The following is a 25,916-nucleotide window of genomic DNA, read 5'->3' as shown; positions in this document are numbered from 1 at the left end:
GCAAGTGTAGAGCGCAATATTTAATTCGCTTCTTGATTATCATAACGTGGAAACGTGGTAGAAAGATGCACCACGAATTGCATCATTTGTGACGTCATCAAGACCACGCCTTTTTCAAATTCGGACATTTTAAAAAATTAATTAAAAGATAACTGTTGGGAAAATGAAAGTATTTTCTGGGTCCATGTTATTTTTTTTTACTCGTTCTATCAATTTCAATGACTAAAAGTAGTACTTTTGACTGAAGGAAACAATCTCATTAAATACAATGACTTCAAATTTTTTTATCTGTTGCCAGTCTCAATTTAGTAGCAAATAAAATACTTGACAATGATTTTTAATAATATCAGGTTTTAAAAGGATTTTCAATTTTCCCTCTTGATTCTACAGTTGCGACTCAGTCGGTTTTTTTTTTTTTTTTTTTGAATTTTTAATTTTAGTTACTTGTTGGGAAAAATCTTTTCTGAATTGCTACAAGTTTCATCAATGCAGATTTCACACGGTAATTTAAAACATAAAATAAATTTTAGTTACTAGTGTGAAAATATATTCAGCTACCCTATTAGGTATTTCGCCTTCAGTAAAATTATGACCCTCTCAGATGGATTGAGCCCCAAACAAAGGCGAAATGTCAGTCCCTGAGTATTGTAGTTCTGCAGGAATTGCAAGTAAATGGTCTGTTTGGTATTTGCTTTCAATTCCTCCATAGCTTCGGTCATATTTGCTTCAAGAACGTTCCTGGTAAATTAAAAAAGAGCCAAAGTACTAATATAAACACACATATTGCGATAATCAAGTAATGTAGCGGCACAAGTAACAAACATGCTTAAGATATCGCTCCCATATTAACTCCACTTTCTGACCCTTTAAATGTATTTAGACTTTTTGAACTATTTTTCTCTCATGCAACGACATCTCATCTAGCACTTAGCTGCTTCTGGATTCTTTGAATGAGTTCATTCTATTTTTATTTGCTCCATTTCGAAAAAAGGTGCCACTCCCAGTAACGGAAACCAACAATTCTGATAATTACATGAAATACACCGCCAGCTCAGTCATTTCCAGCCGATGACTGCAGTTTCGTGCTTATTAGCACTAATCAGACAGGTATAGGAAAAGTGACTGAGCTGGAGGTGGAAAACCTCTTAAGGAAGCCAAGAGTGCCAAACAAACATGTAGCTAATATGGAATTAGCGCAGACCAGACGAGTGACCGAAGCAATGGTTCGGTTCAACTCTAAGATTGAAGGCAAGGCATGGTATATTCAAGTCATATACAGCACGAAACTGCAGTCCTCGGCTGGAAATGAGTGAGCTGGCGGTGTATTTCATGTAATTCTGCTTTAGCCCTGGCTAATGGGCGATAATTTATTGAATAATTCTGATGCTATCCAACAACAGATAGAATGAGTAATGGACAGAATTCCCCTTCTTCAAAATGTGCAAAAGATCTTTATTTTTAGATCTAAAATCTTATTAAACTCAAATGAACATGAAACACCAGTAGTCCACATTGGTGTCTGTCCATAACCTTCCCCCTCTGCCTTGTAAATACCAACTGGCTCTTAAAAAGAACTCCGATAACACTAGATGGTTGGACCGTATACATGGATCGCAGCAGCATCCGTTTTACCGCCTGAAGTTCTTATTATTAAAAACCAAACTGGCGACTGTCTGTTACTAGACCCTTGTCTGTTACTGGTGTCGTTACCCTAATAGCTCGACACAATAGCTTACGCTATAAGTTTTAACTGAAAGTTATTGATTTATTCGAGAAACATGATTAGTTTCCATCGGGAAGGTTTTAGAATTCTTCAGAAAGATTCTAGAATTATTTCAGAAAGGTTACTGACTTTTTAGCGGGCAATTTTCCTTTTTAAGCTAAATGCATTACTGGCAAGAATGGGGTTGTTTCCTTCAGTTAGAAATACTTCTTTTAGTCACTGAAAGTGATAGAATGAGCAGGGGGAAAAAAAAAAGGACCCAGAAAATACTTTTATTTCCTCCCATTTTTTAATTATCTTTTAAAAAGGTCCGATTCAACAAGGGATTCAAACAAGGCGCGGTCTTTATGACGTCACAAATAATGTACTTTGGCGCGTTTCACTGGTGCACTGAATGTTGACGCTTGCTGTCTACTGCGTTTACAGGTTATTATAATTCAGTAGCGAATTAAATATTGCGCTCTACGCTTGCTATCAACCACATCGTTGCCAGCACATGTGAGCAATGCAGCGAATTAAATATTGCACTCTGCGCTAATGGCAACAGTGAATGGCAGTTCATCATTTGTGATGTCATGCGCAGAAGCGGAAAAAATAAAATTGAGTCTGCGCTCCGGTTTATATTATATATATATATATGTATTTTTTTTTTTTTTTTGAGTAGTAAACTTTGTCAAATTCTTTAAAAAATGGTTAAATCCTATGTTTTTAAGCATGCTCTCTGGGGAAAAATACTTTTAAAATTTCGGAAACGACCACATTTGACGCATTAGCTGCTCCTTATTTTCCAGGAAAGTTTATATAGTCGAGCCCGCTTATTAGAATATCGGTTAAAAGAATATCCTGCCTAATATAATACATTTTCAAAGTACCAAACCAATGTAATGTGTTATTTTGATTCCGGTTAATGCAATACTCCGCTTATTAGAATGTTTTTTCGTGGCAAAATGGCTATTCTATTAAGCGGGTTCAACTAATTTTTTTAAATTACAATAATGGTAATGTGTAACGTAGTATACTCACAGAATAAAATTCGTCAAAACAGTGGAACAAGAATCCTAACCAATCTCAACGGAAAAGCTCCAGAAAATCTACAGAAATCCCCCAGCGGCTCTTTGCAGACGATCACCATTTAGAACAAATCAGCGCGGGAATCGGGAGCCGTTCGAAAATCCCTCATAACTCGGTGGTTCGGAAACACACACGCGAGACTATGAGTGGCCCCTCGGAATTAATAACATGGTAACCATGGCGACGCGTCTCTATCAGCGGGGGGGGGGAGGGGGGAGTGCAAAAAGTGACACCGGACAAAAAAGAGGCATTTTGCTTTGCGTTCCGCAGAAAAGGTTCGCGTGTGTTGTTTCTTTCGAACATTGATTGGGGATGAAAAGAACAAAGGCTCTCTGACGTGACAACCATGCGTGTCCGATGATTGTGATAGTTAATAGCCAATGAGCATTGTTCTATGAGGATGGAGCTCTGCGGGGCTGTTTGTACTTATGAATGATTTTATCATCTTAAAATATTTACGCTTGCCAATGGGTACTTGAATCTGAACAATGATTGTAATATTTAAAAATGTTTACGTTGGTCAATGGGTACCTGAATCTGAACAATGATTGTATCATTGTGAAATATATTTACGTTGGCCAATGGGTTCTTGAATCGGAACAATGATTGTAACATCTTAAAATATTTACGTTGACCAATGGGTACCTGAACAACCTGAGCAGTGATTGCATCAGCTTAAAATATTTATGTTAGTCAATGGGTACATTATAATTTAAAAATAAATTTGGCCAATGGTTACCTGACCCTGTGCAATAATTGTATCATTTAAGAATATTCACGTTGGTCAATGGGTACCTGAACCTGAACAATGATTGTATCATTTTAAAATCTATTTACGTCGGCTTACTTAACCTAACTTAAGTTGGGTACTTAAACCTGAACAATGATTGCATCATCTTAAAGTATTTGCGTTTTATCCAATGGGTACTTGATCCTGAACAATGATTGTATCATTTTAAAATATTTACGTTGACCAATGGGAACCTGAACCTGAACAATGATTGCGCCAGCTTAAAATATTTACGTTGGACTATGGTAACCTGAACAATGATTGTATCATTTTAAAATATTTACATTGGCCAACGGGTACCTAAACCTAAACACTGATTGCATCATTTAAAAAATATATTTACAATGGCCAATGGGTATCTGAGCCTAAACAATGATTGTTTCGTTTAAAAATATTCACGTTGGCCAATGGGTGCCTGAACCAGATCGATGATTGTATCATTCTAAAACATTTATTGCATTTACGTTGACCGATGGAAACATGAACCTTAACAATGATTGCATCATCTTAAAATATTTATGTTGGTCAGTGGGTATATTATAATTTAAAAATAACGTTGGCCAATGGTTATCTGACCCTGAACAATGAGTTTATCATTTAAAAATATTTACGGTAGCTAATGGGTACCTGAACATGATAAATGGTTGTATTATCTTAAAACATTTATGTTGATCAATGGGTATCTGAGCCTCAACAGTGATTGCATCACTTTAAAATATTTACGTTGGCAAATGGGAACTTAAACAATGATTGCATGATATCAAAATAATTATTTTGGCCAATGGGTACCTGAACCTGAACAATGACTGCATCATTAAAACCCTCGATAACTCGAAGAACCAAAAACTGGCTAAAACATTCGATTATTGGTAGTTCGAGTTATCGGAAGTTTTCACAACAGTCTCAAGAGTTCGGGACCAGATGAAAACTTCGCGATAAAGAAATATTCCAGTTATAAACTTCGAGTTATCGCTTTGCCGTCTACCAACATTTAGATAAAATTCGGACAATCATGCATGACACAAAAAAGGAATAATTTTGAGGTATCAGATCTTTTGATCCATGATCCATCAATTAATGCCGTATCATCAGATATGAAATCGATCTAAAATTATTGAAAGAAATCAGATTGTCTGATCCCTCTTTTCAGTGAAATCTTGTGATAACAAACTTCAAAGGGGCTTCAAATTTCGTTCTTTCAAACGGGAATTTCGTTACAAAGTGAAAACGCGTTATAACGAACGTCAAGGAACCGCAAAAGTTTGTTCGTTCAAACGGGAATTTCGTTGCAAAATGAAGCCCTGTTACAACAAACGTCAAGAAACCGCAAAATTTCGTTCGTTCAAACGGGAGTTTCGTTACAAAGTCAAACCCCGTTACAACGAACGTCAAGAAACCGCAAAATTTCGTTCGTTCAAACAGGAATTTCGTTACAAAGTCAAACCCCGTTACAACGAACGTCAAGAAATTGCAAAATTTTGTTCGTTCAAACGGGAATTTCGTTACAAAGTGAAACCCCGTTACAACGAACGTTAAGAAACCGAAAAATTTAGTTCGTTCAAACGGTAATTTCGTGATAATGGACTTCTAGCAATGTAATGCAAATTAAATGCGGATTAAACATTTATTTCGTTAAAACGAATGTTTCGTTGCATTTTTATTCGTTGTAACGGGATTTCACGGTACTTTACGCATAACGGAAAGTACTCACCTTATAATACCCGTGCGAGAAATGGGAGGATTTGCCCCCTTCCGGAGCGGGATTCCTTGAAGAAGCAGGGGTTGACATGGGGTGTGATGGAACTTTTAATCCGATGCATCACGTTTTCTCCGAGAGTTTAAAGAGCAGCGAGAGGAGAGCGCGGGAAATGGGGTCGAGGTAGGGGAGAAAGCGGGTCACGGGCGGCAGTTCTCAAGCACCTTGGACAAGTGTGGGAATGGCGCAAGGGGTTGAATGGGGATATCTGCCGTAAATTGGCGGGCAAGTATTTTATGCAAATTGGTTGAGGTGAATCTCGGGACTTTCGATAAAATATTTTTTTTTTTTTTTGGGGGGGGGGGGGTTAACCCCCATCGATTAAAACAGAAAGAAAAAGTAATAAATTAATAAATACTTTTATGGCCTAAAGGATATTAATTAAACTCATTAAAAAAATCAATAAGACGCGAAAACATTTACCGTCTGCGGGGGAAAAAAAAGAAAATATACAAAAAGATAAAAACCAATTCTGTGTGGAAATAGTTTTATCGTTGGTGAGAAAAAATAAAAAGAGGAAAATGAGCAACAAAACAAATAGCATCAAAATTCATTTCGATGTGAAAATATTTATCGTCTGCTTAAAATAGAAAAAGTATAAATGAATAAATAATAAAACATTAAATGAGATGCGAAAACAATGGGGTTGTTTCCTTCAGTTAAAAGTATTCTTTTAGTCTTTGAAATTGATAGAATAAGCAAGAAAAATAACGTGGACCCAGAAAATTCCTTCATTTTCCCCAAGTTATTTTTTAATTAAGTTTTTAAAATGTTCGATTTTGCAAACAAGGCGTGGTCTTGATGACGTCACAAATGATGCTCTTTGGTGCATCTTTCTACCGCGTTTAAACGTTATAATAATCAAGAATTGAATTAAAATTGCGCTCTACACTTGCTATCATCCCTATCGTTGCCAATACACGTGAGTAAAAATGCGGATTAAATATTTTGCTCTGTAATGGCAACACAGAATGGCATTTCATCATTTGTGATGTCATCGGCAAGAAATGTAAACAATAAAAGCGCACCGATTTAAGTAATTTTCTAAAAATATTAAACTTAAACAAATTATTTTTTAAAAATGGTTAGATCCTATGTTTTTAAGCATTTTCTTTCAGAAAAAAATACTTTTAAATTTTGGAAACTACCCCATTATTGTCAGCGAGGGAAAAAGATTAAATTTTAAAACGGTCAATAAGATGCGAAAACATGTATCATTCGCAGGGGGGGGGGGAAGCAATGATCGAGTAACTTGCCGCCAATGAGTAACAACGACACATCTATCGACCCTAAGCCCCGTTTGTCATATGGATGCCTCATTTATCAAATCGATTAACTCCATAAAACAAAAAGTATGGAAAAGTGATGAAGAAGATGCTGTTATCCATAGGAGTAGATTGAACCTCGTGTAAAATTTTCTGCCATCGCAGGATCAGAAATGTACTGAGCCAAAACTATAATATAAATTCACATGCTAAGCAATGATTAAGCACTATTAAAGCAGATGTGAGGATTTTTTTTTTTAAAGTACAGTAGACCCTCGTTTTACGCGGGTTTATTTTACGCGGTTTTGGTTATACGCGGTTTAAGAGTTGACACCTTTATTTTATTTTACGCGGATGCAGCAATGCAAACAGGTAAAATTTTCCCATCTTTGAAAATCCAAACTCTTAAAGATTGAAGAGCAAGCGTTATCAACTGCATTTTGGTGTGCTAATCAACGAGCTTGGGGGCCACTGAAGACTTTTTATGCGATGGGTTCCAAAGTTCTTTCCAGAATTAAAGATATTAATCTCACACAGTTCAGAACTCACTGGAAGAAAAGCTTTTAGGAGGGGCAAAAGAGACTTAAACCAACGAGAATACCGAAGTCAGTGATGCACAACCAAAAACGTTCACGTTGAAAATGTTGAGCCATTCCTAGACAATAGAAATGATCTTTCTGATTTGTTAGTGAAGAAAGATTCTATCATGGAAATGACGCAAGTGATCATGGATACGTTAATGCTCTGCAAAAAATGACGGAGAAAAATTCTTAATGACTGCCAAAAGACTATCACAGTCAGCTCCTCTTTATAAACGGAACACGAAATTAATTTATGTTTTCGTCATACATGTTGTGCATAAAAAGTGCACATTAAACTTATTATACAATTAGTCATCACTAGAGTGAAGTATTTTGTTACCTACGGAACCAAACCAGTATTTTGACACTAGTATTATAGAGTACACCGGCAGCTCAGTCAATTCCAGCCGAGGACTGCAGTTTCGTGCTTATTAGCACTCAGCACGAAACTGCAGTCCTCTGCTGGAATTGACTGAGCTGGCGGTGTATTTCTCTGCCTTAGCCCTGGCTATAGGGCGGTAACTTACTGAATACTAGTATTAGGTCTCAATTTACGCGGCATGTTCATGGAACGTAACCCCCGCGTAAAACAAGGGTCTACTGAATAGTTAATCGATTTGGCAACTGTAGCATCCGTATAAAGCAGTGTCTCGTTATCTACCAATCACAACGACAATAGGTAAATGGTAAGATACGGCAAAGTGAAATCTCGAAGCAAAATTGATTGCTCGAAAATATCAACTGAAATATAATTAGGAGTGAAGAGAAAACATAGAAGTTTTCTTAACTTAAAACTGATGGGTGATAAGAGGTTTCCGAAAACTTTAGTTCCTTCAAACGGGAATTTCGTTACAAAGTGAAAACTCGTTACAACGAACGTCAAGGAACCGCTTGACAAGTGTTTAGGGGAGGAGTGCTATCGCGGGCTCTATCGCATGACGTCACTATGGGTTTTAACCATCCCTGAGGATACTGTAACACAGTGATTATCAACCTGTGGCCCACGGACCACCAGTGGCCATAGAGAAATTTTCTTGTGGTCTGTGAACAGCGAGTGGAAATTAAACTTAGACCTGGGGGAGGGGGATGTATAAAGTACACAAAATCACAATATAGTACCGGAAAATTTTCGTAAGTAAGAATTAAAACACCAAGCTTATGGAGGGAAAGTTTTTTTTTTAGATACATATATACGAGTAAAAATATGACAATGTAAATGTAAAAAATGTGTATATTATGTAACAAAAAAAAGCATTTAAAAAGAGTTTAAAAACTCTGCAATCATTCTTTTTATGCACTGAAGAAGGGGTTGATTTTATAATCCCGAAACAACTGTTTGCAGAGTTTTTAAACTCGTTTTAAATGCTTTTATTTGTACATACATACACGTTATCATATTTTCGCTCATATCATTGTACAAAGGTTTCGACCGCTTCTTTTACAAAATTTACCAAATAAGGATGACCTTCCGTAACCTGGAAGTAGTCCCAATTCAGTTCTAAAATTTAAAAGTTGCCGCAAAGTTTTGCGGATCCTGTCCGATACATCGAGATTCTCGTAATCGAATCACTCGATTAGTCAAGATCATTCGAGAACACGTTTATCTCGAGTTCTCGGTTTTTGATCTCGAGTTCTCGATCATCCCATCTCGAGTTCTCGATTGTCACATCTCGAGTTCTCGATTATCACATCTCAAGAACTCGATTATCGCTTTCCGAGTTCTCGATTTCAAAAGATCTCGATTATCAATCGCTCGAGTTCTCGATTTCAAAAGATCTCGATTATCAATCGCTCGAGTTCTCGATTTTAAAAATCTCGATTATGAGAAGTATTCGATTCCAGAGATCTCGATTATCACATCTTGAGTTCTCGATTATCACATCTCGAGTTCTCGATTATAACATCTCAAGAACTCGAACACTTTCCGAGTTCTCGATTTTAAAAGATCTCGATTATCAATCGCTCTAGTTCTCGATTTTAAAAATCTCGATTATCAGAAGTATTCGATTCCAGAGTTCTTGATTATCACATCTCGAGTTCTCGATTATCACATCTCGAGTTCTCGATTATTACGTCTCGAGTTCTCGATTATAACATCTCAAGAACTCGAACACTTTCCGAGTTCTCGATTTTAAAAGATCTCGATTATCAATCGCTCGAGTTCTCGATTTCGAAAAATCTTGATTATCAGAAGTACTCGATTCCAGAGACCTCGATTATCAAAAGATCACGAACATACCCATCACTAATAAGAACCGAACCACGTTTCAATTTTTCCTCTCTCGAAAAACGAGTTACCGTTATAGATGGTTTTAGATAAAAGCATCATAACACAGTAATCAACCAAAAGAAGTTCTTTCTAAAGAAAATCCATACTTCTTTTGAGCCTTTACCATTCCCGCCTTTAAGCAAATCGATGCAAAACGAACAAGAACTCGGAGAGTTCAATCACCCCTCCGGTCGACCAATAGGAGAGCGAGGACCAACAGGTAGTTGCGTCACGTGGGGAGAAATCCTTCCTCCATCCCCTGGTCAAGGACTGTCGTGGCCAAGCGGGCCTTGGGATGGGGGGGGGGACAAACAAACGGGTGCAAATAATGTTTTGAGTTCAAAAAAATGGACAGCGGTCACTCACACTGGGTGGTGCAGGGAAAAGGAACAGTGGGGATGGGGAAACACACACACACCTGACAAACTCTTTAAACAATAACAAATCTAATTCGTTTCAACGAGACTTTATTTTCTAAAAATCTTTAGGTACTAGCGCAACCAGAAATAACTTCTGGAAGGGTTTTTAAATCAAAAATATCTTCTGAAAAGGATTTCTTTTTTTAATCAAAAATACCTTCAGAAAAAATTTGTTTTTGATCAAAACAACCCTTTCATATGCAAACTACTGTATTAAAATTTGCATTTATGTTAAAATCAATACCTCTGGGGGGGGGGGGTGTTTCTCGCCCTCCCTTTGCTGCGCCACTGACTTTAGGAATTTTACCTTTGGCGATAACTGAGTTCAATACAAAAAAATTTTGAATTCTGAAATTTTGAATTGAAATTATGTGTTTCGCAATCACGAACTGCGACAGGACCCTACTTAGTGGAGTTAATATTCCTAGAAACAGCCTCTGCCTGGGCGGTGTATAGTTGTGTGTGTGTGTGTGTGTGTGTGTATGCACGTAGGAGTGTGTGTATTGTGTGGAAAAACATGAGCGTGTGTGTAGGACATGGGCGCCACCTAGGAAAAGCGCTCTGGACCGGAGGAGCCCCGCCCGCAGAGAACGGTGGGCGGTGGTGCTGGAGAGGCCCCTGGTACAAGCTGAAAAAGATATCGGACATCAAAGATGGTCAAATGAGAACAATAAGCAATCGAGATTGCTCAAAAAAGTGGGTTTCAAAGTTTTAATACGTGCAATCTGTTGACACTGGTGTGACCTTTTTCGCGTATATTCAGACCTTATTCCAGGAATTTTAGTCACAGTATAAAATTATGTATTATTTATTGGAACATTTTTTAAAACTTACAAAATTGGTCCGGATTAATCAGAGATTCAGATAAACTGGGGCCGGATTAACAGGGGCCATTTAAACGAAGTTTTACGGTATTAACACAAATTACTCAATCCGTTTACACGGATTTATTTTTTCGCATATAATAACATTTTATTCACGGACTATTAAGTTTTGGCTTTTTTGATCTATTCAAATATGAGGAACTATTATCATAATGATGTGAAGTAGTCGAACCCAAATTTAAAGAACCTCTATTTAACGAATTTTGCGATTTAGCGAATTTTTTCTTTTTCCCCGACTATTTTTGCGCAGTTGCTTATGAGGGGTTTTAGATAATGTAAGTGCAGTTTAAAAAAAAAAAAAAATCACACCCGGATATTACGAATAACCCCGATTTAACGTATAAAAGTTTCGGTCCCGATGAATTCCTAAAATCGGGGTCCGACTGTATCAACTTTCTAAAAAAATTTCTTGCATTTCAAAGTAATGATTTGTGTGTGTTGCGGGCGTGATAGTGCAGTCACACCCGCGACACGAACAAATCATTATTTTTAAATACAATTTTTTATTTCCTTTTTGAGCAATCACGATTGCTTATTGCTTTCATTTGACTGTTTTCGGCATCCTATCATTTTATTTTCCCACCGCCACCCTCCGCACCATCACCGTCGACGGGCTCCTCACGATGCTGATCCTATATCGGAAGCCGTCTCCAGGTTGCATCCATTTCCTACACATACGCGCATACATACACAACTACGCACACGCACGCACACACACGCACAAACACATACACATACACAAACACATAAACCTACACACATACACACACCCATACATACAGACACATACACATACACACAACTACGCACACATTCATGTCTGCACACAGACACAAACACACATGCCTACACACATACACATACCCCCTACACACAAACACACACGCTTACATACACGCACTCGTGATTGCGAAAAAACATAATTTGAATTCAAGATGTCAAAATTCAAATTAATTTTTTTTTAGTTAGTTGATACTTCATATTATGATACATTAAGGTTTCTTATACTGGAATAATATGAAAATTAAAAATCAATGTTTAAAATTGCGGGAATCGAGTGCAAATATAAGCGTTAACACGTCACACCCGTGCCAATCAATTGAGCAAATAGCAAAATAATAATGGGTCATTCTCCGACTCATGGGGTCCGACACTCTTGAATTTTATCAATGTAAATAATTTCTGCCAACAATTAATTATTACACTATTATCTATTGTTTTTAAGATATATATTTATTATTTATAATATCGGTTTTTATCATCTATATTTATTTTTCATTTTTATAATCTACTAGCAAAAAATACCCGGCGTTGCCTGGGTTAGCAATAATTATGAGAAACAATCGTTACTTGCATTTGTTTTCTGTTTTAAGTGAAAGAACTTAAAACACACCTTTTTGACGTGATTTAAAATCTAGATTCTTCTTTACTCATAAAACTAAAGTAGCAATAAGTAAAAAGAGCAAAATAGTATTCATTTAGAAACGAAAACACAAAATTTAAGCATATACAAATTTGAAGAATTTCCGAAATATGAAATTAAACTTCACATGTTTAAAAAGATTTATCGGTTAATACTTATTTTTTTTACATAGAGTCTTACCTTCTCTGTATGTCTATTGAAGAACGAACTGTTTAAAAAAAATGTAGCCACGCGCTCCTGATCCCCTTAAACTTGCTTTAGTTATTTTGGAAAATTTCAATTATTGTGGATTCTTGGTGAGATTTAAAATGTTGCTGAATTTGCGAGAATCGTTTTGGGATACCTTGGATAATGCTCCCCCTCCTTACTTTGTAAAACGGTATGTTACTAATTTTGGGGATATTTCGATAATTGGGAATCTGGCTAACTTTCTTCATTAGCGTTAATTTTTGGCTCCAGCGCCTGCGCGAGAGGTATTTTTCTTTGCAAATCAAAAAAAGAAATCGGAAATATCTATTCACATAGGGTTACTATAAATCAGCAGGGTTACCAAAATAAAATTATTTACGCCAAAAATGAGACGACCGCGCCAGATTCCCAATTATCGAAATATCCCCCTAATTTTTGTTAAAGAGATATTGTCGCCATATGCTAAGATACTTTTGGTCACCATAAAATGGCGCTAAACAATTTCAACCGAAATGTTTCCAAAATAAGTAGTAAAATTTGGCGATGGTTTGAATTTATGCACAAAGTCACATTAATGGAAATTTTTGTGCTGTTTATGGATTTACATAATTTAGTTGCTGGATTATTTTACAGTAAAAAATGTTTTTAAATATTCTTTGATTGACGATATTTTGTTTACATGGTGAAAGCTGACAAACATTATTACGTAGTCTTTGACTTCAAAAACCGCGACAGTTGAAAAAACTGCCAAATGCATTCGCTACTGAAATCTTTCTGCATAAATTTTGGCGAGGTTTCTGCTGTTAGATTGGATAATGATTAAAAAATCCGATCAGCACAAATAATTTAAAAAAAACATTAATTACACTAAAGTTCCGTTTAAATGGAAAATAATCAACCAATCTAGTTATTTTCAGCCAATCTTGGGGAAAAAAGAAAAAACGTTACTTTAAGATTTGACTTGAGAAAAGTCAAATGTCAATTTTACTTTTATTAGAATTGTTGAATTTTAATGTCAGACGAAACACATTAAAATTCAACAATTCTAACTATGAACTGGGAGTTGAAATGATACACTAAATAATGAATTGGGTTGAGGAAAGCTTTCGAACATGGAACAAAAAAAGCTAATAACTCGTTTTTTATACAACTTAGAACTTTGTAACAGATGCCATCTTCAGCAGAAAAATAAGCGCTTTCGATGGACACATAATTTTAATATGTGCACGTATTTTTTCACCGTCATATTGGGGCATTTATGCGAAAATTTGGACAAATTAGAATAAAAAAGGAACTATCAATCGGATTTTTTTCGAACTGGTTTACAAACCTCCTCAGTACCAAACAGAACAAACGGTGAAAGTTTCAGTCAAATCTACCGGGTAGTTTCTGAGATCTTAGGGAACAAATTTACCAACATTCATTTATATATATAATATAGATTATCATTATATTATTATTATATTATTATCATTCCATTACATTAAAATTAATAGTAAAAATCTTCATTAATACAGCTGAAATCCATGTCTTCAGCCGGCTAACAAAAATTGTAAAACGGTCTGTTACAAATTTTCGTCAAAAAGATATTGTCGCCAAATCCTGAGATACTTCTAGTCACCATAACATGGAGCTAAACATTTTCATCCAAAATTTTTCCAAAATGAGTAGTAAAATTTGGCGATTGTTTGAAAATGTGCAAAAAAGAAAAATTTATGGAAGTTTTTGTGCTCTTTAATGGATTTGCCTAATTTAGTTTATGGTGGATTATTTTACATCTTGAAAAAAGTTTTAAAGATTCTTTTTATGGCGATATTTTGTTTACATGGTGCAATCTGAGAAACATTGGCTTCAAAAACAGCGACAGTTGAAAAAACTGCACAAATGTATTCGCATAAGCTATTGCGAAGAAGCGAGTTCCATAAATTTTGAAAATATCAACAACAGAACGTGCATGAAAATAATTACATTTTTGGCAAGGTTGATATCAATTTGAGTGTCCTATTCAGCGTTGAATTTATACCAATCCGGGCAGCATTAAAATAATTTTCAATATTGCTGCATATTATGAAAAACAATACGGGTGTCAAGTATTTTTAAATAAGACTAAGCTACTATACTTTTAAACACATAAAACGTTCAAAACCTGAATACTTATGAAGTGGAAAAAACGTTCAGATTTGAGTTAGAATGAGGGTTTTAGTTTTTAAATATCGTCAACAGTCCCTCTAAAAATATATATCTGAATAAGGAAAGTAGTCATCCCCCTCCCTCCCTTCGGAATAAGAAAAATTTTCAAAATAACATCAACATTCTGTTTTTGATTTTGGTTTATCCCCAGTTTTGCCGACATTTCAAACTTCCTCCCGCCTTTAATATTTTAATATATCAAAAGGTATGATTAAATAAGAAAACGGGGGGGGGGGGGGACGAAATGTCGGCTAAACTGGGAAGACACCCTTTTTTAACTCCAACAGAATTAGCATAATAGCTTCAAAAAAATTCCCTTTTCAATGAATTCTCGAAACGTCATCTTCGAATATCGACGTCAGTCCCTCAAAATCAATATCAGCATCAACCATTCTGAAATAACGATAACGGCTCATCTAAAAAGCTCCATTACATTAAAATTAATAGTAAAAATCTTCATTAATACAGCTAAAATCCATGTCTTCGGCCGGCTAACAAAAATTGTAAAACGGTCTGTTACTAATTTTCGTCAAAAAGATATTGTCGCCAAATCCTGAGATACTTCTAGTCACCATAACATGGAGCTAAACATTTTCACCCAAAATGTTTCCAAAATGAGTAGTAAAATTTGGCGATTGTTTGAAAATGTGCAAAAAGAAAAATTTATGGATGTTTTTGTACTCTTTAATGGATTTGCCTAATTTAGTTTATGGTGGATTATTTTACATCTTGAAAAAAGTTTTAAAGATTCTTTTAATGGCGATATTTTGTTAACAGCGGCAGTTGAAAAAATTGCACAAATGTATTCGCATAAGCTACTGAAATCTTTGCAAAGAGTTTGGCAAGATTTCTACTGGTAGATTGGATCATGAGTCTGATCGCACAAATAATAAAAATATAACAATAATTTCATTAAAGTTCCATTTAAATGGAAAATAATCAGCCAAATCCATTTATTATCAGCCAATCTTGTGAAAAACGTTACTTTAAGATTTGACTTGAGAAAAGCCTCGAACAGTCACACGAAACGCAAAAATATTGAACAGTACAACAATTCTAGCTATCAACTGAGAGTTGAGATGATACACTAAATAATGAATTAGGTTGAGGAGAGCCTTCGAACATGGAACAAAAAAAGCTCATATCTCGTTTTTCATACAGCTTAGAACTTTCTAACAGATACCATCTTCAGCAGAAAAATAAGCGCTTTCGATGGACACATAATTTTAATATGTGCACGTATTTTTTCACCGTCATATTGGGGCATTTATGCGAAAATTTGGACAATTAGAATAAAAAAGGAACTAACAATCGGATCTTTTTCGAACTGGTCTACAAACCTCCCCAGTACCAAAAAGAATAAACGGTGAAAGTTTCAGCCAAATCTGCCGGGTAGTTTCTGAGATCTTAGGGAACAAATTTACCAAACTCCATTTTTATATATTAAGATTACTTTATTTTATCTATCAACTATTATATCTCTCTCTCTCTTTTTTTTTGTCCTTTTGATTCGTTTGTTAGCAAACAGCCAGACCAGGGGGGCCCACCTGGGGGGGGGGGTCATGGCGCCATTGAATTTTTTTTGTTTGAAGGGGGAGGTTATTTTGAGGGTATTTTTCTCTTTTTTGGGGGGACTCTTGCTTTTGGGGGATCTTTGCGATATTTAGGGGGGTGCACCCTTGATCATAGGGGGATTTGGCAGCCCTCAGGGGTGCCCCGATGGGAGGTTACTACAAGGTCACTATGACCTTCCAAAAGTTTTCTTATTCGGCAAATCTTGTTTGAGGATTTGGCAAAATTATCATTATTCGGCGAAATTTGGGATTCCATTCGGCAAATTGAGAATTTTCACCCTCCTAAAAATTTAAGTTCGGGACGCCCATGAGCGTATTTTTGTACACATTCCACCAAATGTTCTGTCTCAATTGATGCAAAAGAAAAAAAAAAAAAGGATCCAAAGTTAAAACATTGAAATTCTGATTTTCTTTGCCTCAACTGGCCTTATATTTCTTTCTCTGTTTCATAATTCGGTTTACAGAAGTTTGCTGTCTTTAAAAGTAATATGAAGTTGAAGAGTTTTTTTTTTTTTTTGTTTGAACGCGCTAATCTCAGGAACTACTAGTTCTATTTGAAAAAAAAAAAAAAAAATGTGTTGAATAGTCCATTTATTGACGAAGGCTATAGGCTACATAACATCAAGCTATGACTCATAGGAGTTTAGCATCAATAAATTCAAATTAAATCAATAATAATCATAATGCATTTTTTATTGCATGGATAGCTCAAATTGTTGTTTCCCGAATTGCTCAGTCGGTAAAGCGCTGAACCAACAAACCTAGGGTCTCAAGTTCGAACCCGGCTGCGGGAGGGAAGATGTTCAGCATTTATTACTCGGCTCATTTACAACTTAATTATTTTATAAGTCAAATGTGTTTAATTATTTTTTTTATTGTTTTGTGTTGTTTTATTTTTGTTATTTTGTTTTCGATTTTCTACATCGATGGATAAGGATGTGTAATTTTTTACTATATATATATATATATATATATATATATATATATATCATAAGGTGATGTACTTAAAATAGTTTTTTAATACATTTGTTGCCATTTAACGCAGGTGGAACCGCGGAGCACAGCCAAAAATAAATAAAGGAAAGTATAAATTGTTTCTCAATATTATTACTGACCCAGGCAACGCTGGGTATGCCTGCTAGTCGTTAATATAATGGACCGAATTAATTCTTCCGTGCATTCTGTTTCAACTCTTTGTCCTTGAATCCGATGGAGCGTACGAAATGCGAGAGACTGTCGTAATCGCACCATTTGCACTCGGATTTAACGGCCGTTTGATGACCTACAATAGTGCGGCAGTCTTCCTACAGGTGGCATTGTCGGACGATAATGGCACGAGAGCTTCGAGAGTGATACGGAAGCGAGTTTAGCGGGCAAACGGAGGGTATTCGCAGGTCACGAAAACAAAACCCAAGATTGAGTAAGAAAATCCAAGATCACGTAATCTAGATTTCTTACTCGTTTTTCTTTTGTAAATACAGTCGACTCCCGCTACAACGTGATCCGACTTACGCGAAATGGCTATAACGCGATTTTTTCACCAGTAAAGAATTTTAGACATTTTAGAATTCCTCACCCGCAACGCGAAAATTTTCCGATGAGAATTGTGTTGTGTAAGTATCGGCTTTGTTATAAACTTTTTTTTTTTTTTTTGTGAATAAACCTTTATTTCTTTAGCATCACTGGGAGCGAAAGTTCCCACGCCGTACTAGAGTGAACATAGCTTACACAAATAACTACATACTCTTCATTTTTCCATTAATTTCTTTCATTCTGAGTGTGAAAGTTGATGAAATATAATGACACCTAAGAGCTCTGTTTCATCTTAAGTTTGAGAAGATAGAAAGAAAAAGAGAAAGCTTCTGACAATTAAAGAAAAGCTAAAACTTCTTGAAAAACTGAAGCTCAACTAAAAATTGCGTCGAAGATAGCATGACAATTAGGTATGAATAAATTTTCCATACAAACAATAAAAAGTCAAGAAAAGGAAATCCGTAAAAGTTCACCGAGTAGTATCTTAGTAAAATTAAAAAATTATGAAAATAGAAGCTGCTGTTGTATTGTGAATTAAAGAATAAAGGAAAGGGGGGGGGGCGTGTTGCTATAGATGGAAACGTTATAAAATAACTAGTGAAGCAACTGTATTTAAAAGTATATTATTGGGTTGTTCGGAAAGTAATTTCGTTTTTTCCCGTCAGAGGACTTAATTACGTTTTTTCGAAACCAACTTCACACTTAAGCCGCATAACCATTATATATCTTGAGAGCTGATATTGCAAGGCTTGTGTGTGAAAAAGTTCTATTAATTCTACGCAGTAGTTTTTGGTTGGTGCCCTTTTAAATATGGAGAGCAATAAGCAGCATTTTCGTCATATTTTACTTTTTTACTTCAGAAAAGGTAAAAATGCTGTCCAAGCGAGAAAAAAATTGACGGATGTGTATGGAGAAGGCGTGTTAACAGTACGCCAGTGCCAGAACTGGTTTGCAAAATTTCGATCCGGCAATTTTGATGTCGAAGATGCACCACGGTCTGGAAGGCCGGTCGAAGCTGACAAAGATGCGATAAAGGCATTAGTTGATGCAAATCGGCGAATAACCACACGAGAGATCGGTGAGAGATTAAATTTGTCGAATTCGACTGTTTATGGCCATTTGAAAGGCATGGGCTTAACCTCGAAGCTCGATGTGTGGGTGCCCCATGTCCTTACGGAGCCTCACACAGGTTTGGTCACTCGCCAAAAAATTTACAGCTTGAATGGGACGTACTGCAACAACCACCATATTCCCCAGATCTGGCGCGTTCCGACTACTATTTGTTCCGGTCCCTGCAAAATTTTTTGGATGGCAAAACCTTTACCTCAAATGAAGATGTCAAAAACCACCTGAACCAGTTTTTTGCCAGCAAGGACCAAAACTTTTATGAGAGGAGAATTATGTTACTGCCAGAAAGATGGCAAAAGGTGTTGGACCAGAATGGCCAATATATAATTTAATAAAATATTTATTCATTATACGAAAACTGTCTTTCATGTTCCCCAAAAAAAAACGAAATGACTTTCCGAACAACCCAATAGAATAACGGTTTGATCACGCAGCATAAATCATCATCCTCTTCACTTTTTTAAGTTACAAATGAAAGAAATGGTTTTTAACAGTTAAGGGTGGTGTTTACAAGTGTCTAAAATGATTGGTTATGTTTATAAAAGTTTTAACACATACTCTTTTCCACAACGCGAAATTTCGACTTGCGCGAGGGGTCTTGGAACGCATCCCTCGCGTAAGTCGGGACTCGACTGTACTGTTATTGTAGTTGACCAATTAGCAGTTTTGAAAATGATAAACAGAAAAGTTACGGTATAAATAGTACTTAAATTGATCTCTCAGTATAATTTTCTTCTCTGTGAGGAGGGAGTTTATTAAAAACAGTTTAAAAATTGTGTACTTCAAAAGAAAGAAGTTTTATTTTTGTCTTGATTGATACAATTATATAGAAAGTACGAGATCGGCAGGAAAGCTATGCAAGATTGAGAGAGAAACAACAACCAGGGTTAGTGCGGAGAAGATTTTTTTATTTGGCTCAAAGTCGAATAAGTTCATGAATCGAAAATAGTTTCAAAGCAATATTCTGATGTTAAACCATTAAAAGCACGAGTTTTTTTTTGAGCAATCACGATTGCTTATCGTTGTCACTTGACTGTTTTGATGTCCTATGATTTTATTTTCCCCCCGCCTCCCTCTGCAGCACCACCGTCGACCGGCCGCCTCACGATGCTGCTCCTATAGCGAAAGCCGTCTCCAGGTTGCGTCACTTACTTGCTTACACTTACACACACACACACACAAACCTACACCTACACACACAAACACACACTCATACACACACATACACCTATACACACAAAGGCATACACACACGCATGCATACAGACACCTACACATACACACACATACACACACACCACCACATACACATAACTATCCCCACATACACATACCCCCCCCCACGCACAAACACACAACTACCCACACACACACATATACATATACCCCCCACATAAACAAACATATACCCTCCCCCCACACACAAACACACACGCCTGCATACACTCACACACACACTCGTGATTGCGAAAAACATAATTTGAATTCAAGATGTCAAAGTTCAATTTTTGGGCGGGGGGGGGGGAGAATTGGTTAAAAATAATTGAGATTTTTTTTTGACAGAAAATAAATGTATAGGTATCGAAAAGGTATTTTTGCGCTTTCAGGTATGAGAGAGGGAGGGGTGGCTAGAGAGCGGGGTGGGGAGGGGGAGGACTCCATCACTCACGAGATCCTCGCTTCCATCGCTAAAACTTCTGACAAATGGGCAAATTCAGAAGCGTAAAAATCACTCATTATCACATACCTTTTTCTAAACAACTAACACAAACACTCAGTGAAAGTTAATTTATGGATTTTTTACTTCCATTAAAATTTAAACAATGAAAATGGACAGATCGTATTTTCCACTGCAAACTGCTTTAAAGCAAAGAACTACTGACAAACATATAGCTAATTGTCAACATACACGGTTTGGTATACACCAGAAAAATGCTGTATTGTGATAAATCTGTGGTACAGGGGTGCCCACAAGGGGGGATTATGGCGCAATTTGCGCCATCAAAATGGGGGGGGGGGGGAATTTTTAAAATTGATTTTTATTTATTTATTTATTTATTTTTAATTTAATTTAGTATTTATTTTATTCTGTTTATTTTTTATTTCATGTATTTAGTTTTGTGTGTGTGTGTGTGTCATTGGCGTAGCATGGAAATTTTCTAATAAAATAATAATAATAATTAAAAATAATTAAATACATAAATAAATAAAATATATTTAAAAGAATAAATAAATAAAAAATATTAAAAAGAAAATAAATTAAAAATTATTTTAAAAAATAAATAAATAAAATATATTTAAAAGAATAAATAAATGAAAAATATTAAAAAGAAAATAAATTAAAAATTATTTTAAAAAATAAATAAATAAAAAAAGAACCAAAACAAAAAGGGGGATAGAGAGTTAAGAAAAATTGGGGGGTGGGGGGCATTTGCGGAATTGAACTTGGGGGGCGGCGGCTGTGGTAAATAGGTTTAGTTACAAAACTAGCCAATCTATTTTTATTAGAACGAATCAATCTCAAACAGGCATTAGAAATAAAGTAATGCGAGTTGCGAGCAGGGACGTGTACAGAAATTTTGGGGCCCGTCACAAATGACTTTTCCGGGCCCCCCTTCATATTGTTTACTTCTATATTTCACCCCTAGTTTCAAATATATTGGGCCCCCTTCAGGCTCGGGCCCGGTTCAACAGGTGTCCCTTCTCTCCTCCTGTGCACGCCCCTGGTTAGGAGACATAAAACAGCCCTTCTGAGACACGGGCATGGGCACTTGCCGGTCACTTTCGCCTGTCTCAGTAGGGGCGCTTCGACGGGAGGCCACCGTGACCTCCCAAAAACTTTCGTATTCGGCACATTTTGTCTGACGGTTCGGCAGAATTATCATCAATCGGCAAAATTCTCATCATTCGGTGAAATTTGGAGTTCCATTCGGCAAATTGGAAATTTCCGCCCTCCCCTCCAAAAAAAAAAGTAATAATAATTTGAATTTTGACATCTTGAATTCAAATTATGTTTTTCACAATCACGAGTGTGTGTATTTAGGCGTGTGTTTTTGTGTGTGGGGTGTATGTGTGTTTGTGTGTGGGGGGTATGTGTGTTTGTGTGTAGGGGTATGTGTGTGTAGGCATGCGTGTTTGTGTCTGTGTGTAGGCATGCGTGTTTGTGTCTGTGTGCAGGCATGAGTGTGTGGGTAGTGGTGTGTATGAGTGTTTGTGTGCGTGGGGGGCGGGGTATGTGTGTGTGTATGTGTAGGTGTCTGTATGTATGCGTGTGTGTATGTGTTTGTGTATGTGTATGTGTATGTGTGTGTGTATGCGCGTGTGTGTAGGATATGAACGCAACCTGGAGACGGTTTTCGCTAGAGGAGCAGCATCGTGAGGAGTCGGTCGACGATGGTGCTGGCGGGAAAATAAAATGATAGCACATCAAAACAGTCAAATAAAAACAATAAGCAATCGTGATTGCTCAAAAATATTGGTTCTGGGCGGTAAGTGGTTAAAGGAGTACATTTTGAGAAATTTTAGTCAATTTATTTGTACAGCAACGGCACTCAAAAAAAGCGGAGCTAACAACATTTCTGAAACGGAACGCACGAAAGAGTTCGGATCGTCTGCGGAAGGAACGACGGCGGGGTGTTCAGCTGCCGTCCGTCGTTCGAACTAGCGGGGAAGAAAAGATCAGAGAGCTACTTACATTGTGCGGTCCACTGTTCGTTCGGAAGCGTAGCAACCAACTGTTGCTGTCAACAACAGGGTCGGCCGTCCTTCTTCGGTGCACACGCACAACCCCGCGCTTTCCACATACGAACTCTTTCGGGGCCGTCGTCTGACGAAAGTGACGCGAAACGCGTTGATTCTTCGTCGGGCTGTTCAGGGGTGCCCTTCCCTCAAAAATTTAATGGCGCAAATTCCTCCCCAAAATTTCTCAATCATCTTTCCCTTTTTTATTTTTATCCCTCTTTTTTCTAATTATTTTTTTTAAGTATTTTTTATTCATTTATTTTTCTTGAAATTTTTTTTATTTATTTGCTTTTAATTATTATTATTTTATTGGAAAAGTTCTGTGCTACGCCAATGACACACACACACACAAACTAAATAAATAAACGAAATAAAATGTAAACAGAGAAAAAAAATAAAATAAATAATAGAAATTAAAAATAAATTAATAAATAAATTTAAATAAATAAATTTAAAATTTTTTAACTCCCCCCCATGACAAATTTTTGATGGCGCTACTTGCGCCGAGATTCCCCCCCCCCCCATTTAGGCACCCCTACAAGGCTGTCCCGGCCTCCTGGGGTAGGCGACTGTGCCACCGCCACCACCTGTGGCGGCAGATTTTAGGGGCGCAAATTTCACGATGGCAAAATGTAGAGAGGCAAAAAAAAAAAAAGATGAATTAATTTGAATTTTGACTTTTTGAATTCAAATTATGTTTTTCGCAATCACGAGTGTGTGTGTGTGTGTGTGTTTATGTAGGCTCGTGTGTGTGTGTATGTAAGCTCGTGTGTTTGTGTCCAGGCATGAGTGTGTGTGTATGTGTGTGTATAGGTATATGTATGCATGCGTGTGTGTTTGTGTCTGTGTGCAGGCATGAGTGTGTGGGTATGTGTGTATAGGTGTGTGTATGTATGCGTGCAGGCATGAGTGTGTGGGTATGTGTGTATAGATGTGTGTATGTATGCGTGTGTGCTTGTGTCTGTGTGCAGGCATGAGTGTGTGTATGTATGCGTGCTTTTAGGATATAGACGCAACCTGGAGACGCTGCTCGCTAGAGGATCAGTATCGGGAGGACGGGAGGGGACGGTGGTGCTGCAGAGGGAGGCGAGGGGTGGGGGAAAATAAAGTCATAGGACATCAAAACATTCAAATGAGAACAATAAACAATATGATTGCTCAAAAAAAAAAAAAAAATCAAATTTGTTCCTTAGTTTTTTTTTTTTTTTGAAGCTCAAATTGCTGCAATGCGATAGAGTATGCTCGATGGTTGAAAAAAAATATATCAATAGTGTTAAGACGAGGGGGCGACAATTGCCAACATGGAGCGGCGGCAGAACTACTAGAGCCGGACCTGGCACTAGAAGGACTGAGGGAGCCAGTGTTGCCCATCCCTGATTTTGAGGGAAGTCTACACAAATGTCTTTTTGTAGCTCGCGGCTGACGAAAGTAGCGCGAAATTCGTTGATTTCTTCGTCAGGCAACTCCGAGTAGGGAGCTAGAAACACCGAAGGGAAGGGCCTGGTTACTGACTTAACCAACAAGGCCGTGGAGTAGGGTCCCTGATATTTAGGGGCCCCCAAATAGCTGAAATAGTTCAGCCTTTGGCTAAAATTATTTCATCCAATGGCTAAAGTTACTAAGTTTAAATACAAGGGCCCCCCAAAAAGCTTTTGACCTAGGGCCGCTCGATATCTTAACAGGGCCTGTCGAAGGGGCCAGTGTGGTCCTTTCGGTGTTTCTATTGGGTAACAAAAAATGTTACATCATACAGTTTTATAGCAATTTGTTATAGAGGTGACAAATGAGACAAAGGGCGGGGGGGGGGGAGTGGGAGTGTGGTAAAGCGTGACGATTTGTGACAAAAGGAGGGATTGTTCAAAACAAGACGAAGAAAAAAGTGTGACATATTTATAGATGCCTTACTATATCTATAAATGTGTCACATTCTGGGAAATGTTCCAAAAATTCATGTAATCTTTAGTTGCAATTTTTATCCCAAAACTATTCAAATGTAGCAAATACTTCTGGACAAAATTTTCGACCAAAATGCAGCGACTCATTTGGGACAAAGTTTTCGATCTAAATGCAGCGACTAATGCGAGACAAAACTTTCGACCTTAATGCAGCGACTAATCTAGCACAAAATTTTCGATACAAATGCAGCGACAAATTTTAAACAATAAAAAAAAAAAAAAATAATAATAATAATAATAATAATAATAATAATAAAAAAATAAAATTAATTAATTTAAAAAAAAATTCAAGCGAAATGTAACGACTATTTTGGGACAAAATTGTCGATCTAAATGAAGCGAATAATTTGGAAAAAAAATTTTCGATCAAAGGGTGGCAACTGATTGGGGACACAATTTTCGACTTAAATTGCGCAACTAATTTTAGACAAAATTTGCTACTTAAATGTAGCGACTATTTTGGGATAAAAATTTCAATTTAAATGTGACGACGAATTTGGGATAAAAATTTCAATTTAAATGTAACGTCGAATTTGGGATAAAATTTTCGACCTAGATGAAACCATGGGATGAAACGACTAATTCGGAACAAAACTTTAGACCTAAATGCAACAACTAATTTGGTAAAAAGTTTTGACATGAAAAAAAAAAACTAATTAGGGACAAAATTTTCTACCCAAATGCAGCGACTAATTTGGGACGGAGGAAGAAACAATCAAAATGAAACTTTTAAAATTATTAAAAGGTTTATCACAACAAAGAGTTCATAATAATTCTAAGTCAAAACACAAAATAAAAACCTTAAATTCTTTTTCTCTAATTAATGATACAGTCCACCTTCAATAACGCAAAAGATTGAGGACAATAGGGCATTAATGCACCATTCCTACGGCCCGAAATTGCTTTCCTATGCAAAATATCTGTGGTTTTTGTTTATTGGAATTCGTATATTTAGAAACTGAAGTTGTATTGCGTGCACGCGATTTTCGAAGCTTTTTAAATCACATCAGTTCAAAGAAAAAAATTATCGATCATACTTCAACTTAATGCACGATACATCCAATACAGTGCAGCCTCGCAGTTTAATTTGAACGACCTATATTTTTACAACCGTTGGTCCTAGACACATCCTTCCATTGGGGTGCTTTCCTTCAGTCAAAAGTACTACTTTTAGTCATTGAAATGAATAGAATGAACAATAAATTACATGGACCCAGAAAATACTTTCATTTTCCCAACAGTTTTTTTTTAAATTAATTTCTTAAAATGTTCGATTTTTCAAACAAGGCGTGGTCTTGTTGACGTCACAAATGATGCATTTTTTCGCATCTTTCTACCACGGTTCTACGTTATGATAATCAAGCAGCGAATTAAAATTGCGCTCTACGCTTGTTTATCAACCCTATCGTTGTCAATACACGTGAT

The 25,916-nt window shown here is 36.6% G+C and overlaps 1 protein-coding gene across 1 annotated transcript in view; it reads right to left on the bottom strand.

The window, feature by feature from the left end:
- Window positions 1-22,509, bottom strand: part of LOC129233355 (CD151 antigen-like) — a 48,542-nt gene extending 26,033 nt beyond the window's left edge. The window contains exon 1 of the mRNA XM_054867395.1: window positions 22,490-22,509. The gene's annotated coding sequence lies outside the window, so the exon portion shown is untranslated. The remainder of the gene's footprint in view (window positions 1-22,489) is intronic.
- Window positions 22,510-25,916: the final 3,407 nt, after the last annotated feature.

The sequence above is a fragment of the Uloborus diversus genome, unplaced genomic scaffold (genome assembly GCF_026930045.1).
Source record: "Uloborus diversus isolate 005 unplaced genomic scaffold, Udiv.v.3.1 scaffold_355, whole genome shotgun sequence".
NCBI lineage: Eukaryota > Metazoa > Arthropoda > Arachnida > Araneae > Uloboridae > Uloborus > Uloborus diversus.
The sequence above is the reverse complement of the archived record's forward strand: the minus strand, read 5'-3'. Positions and strand labels throughout refer to the sequence as shown.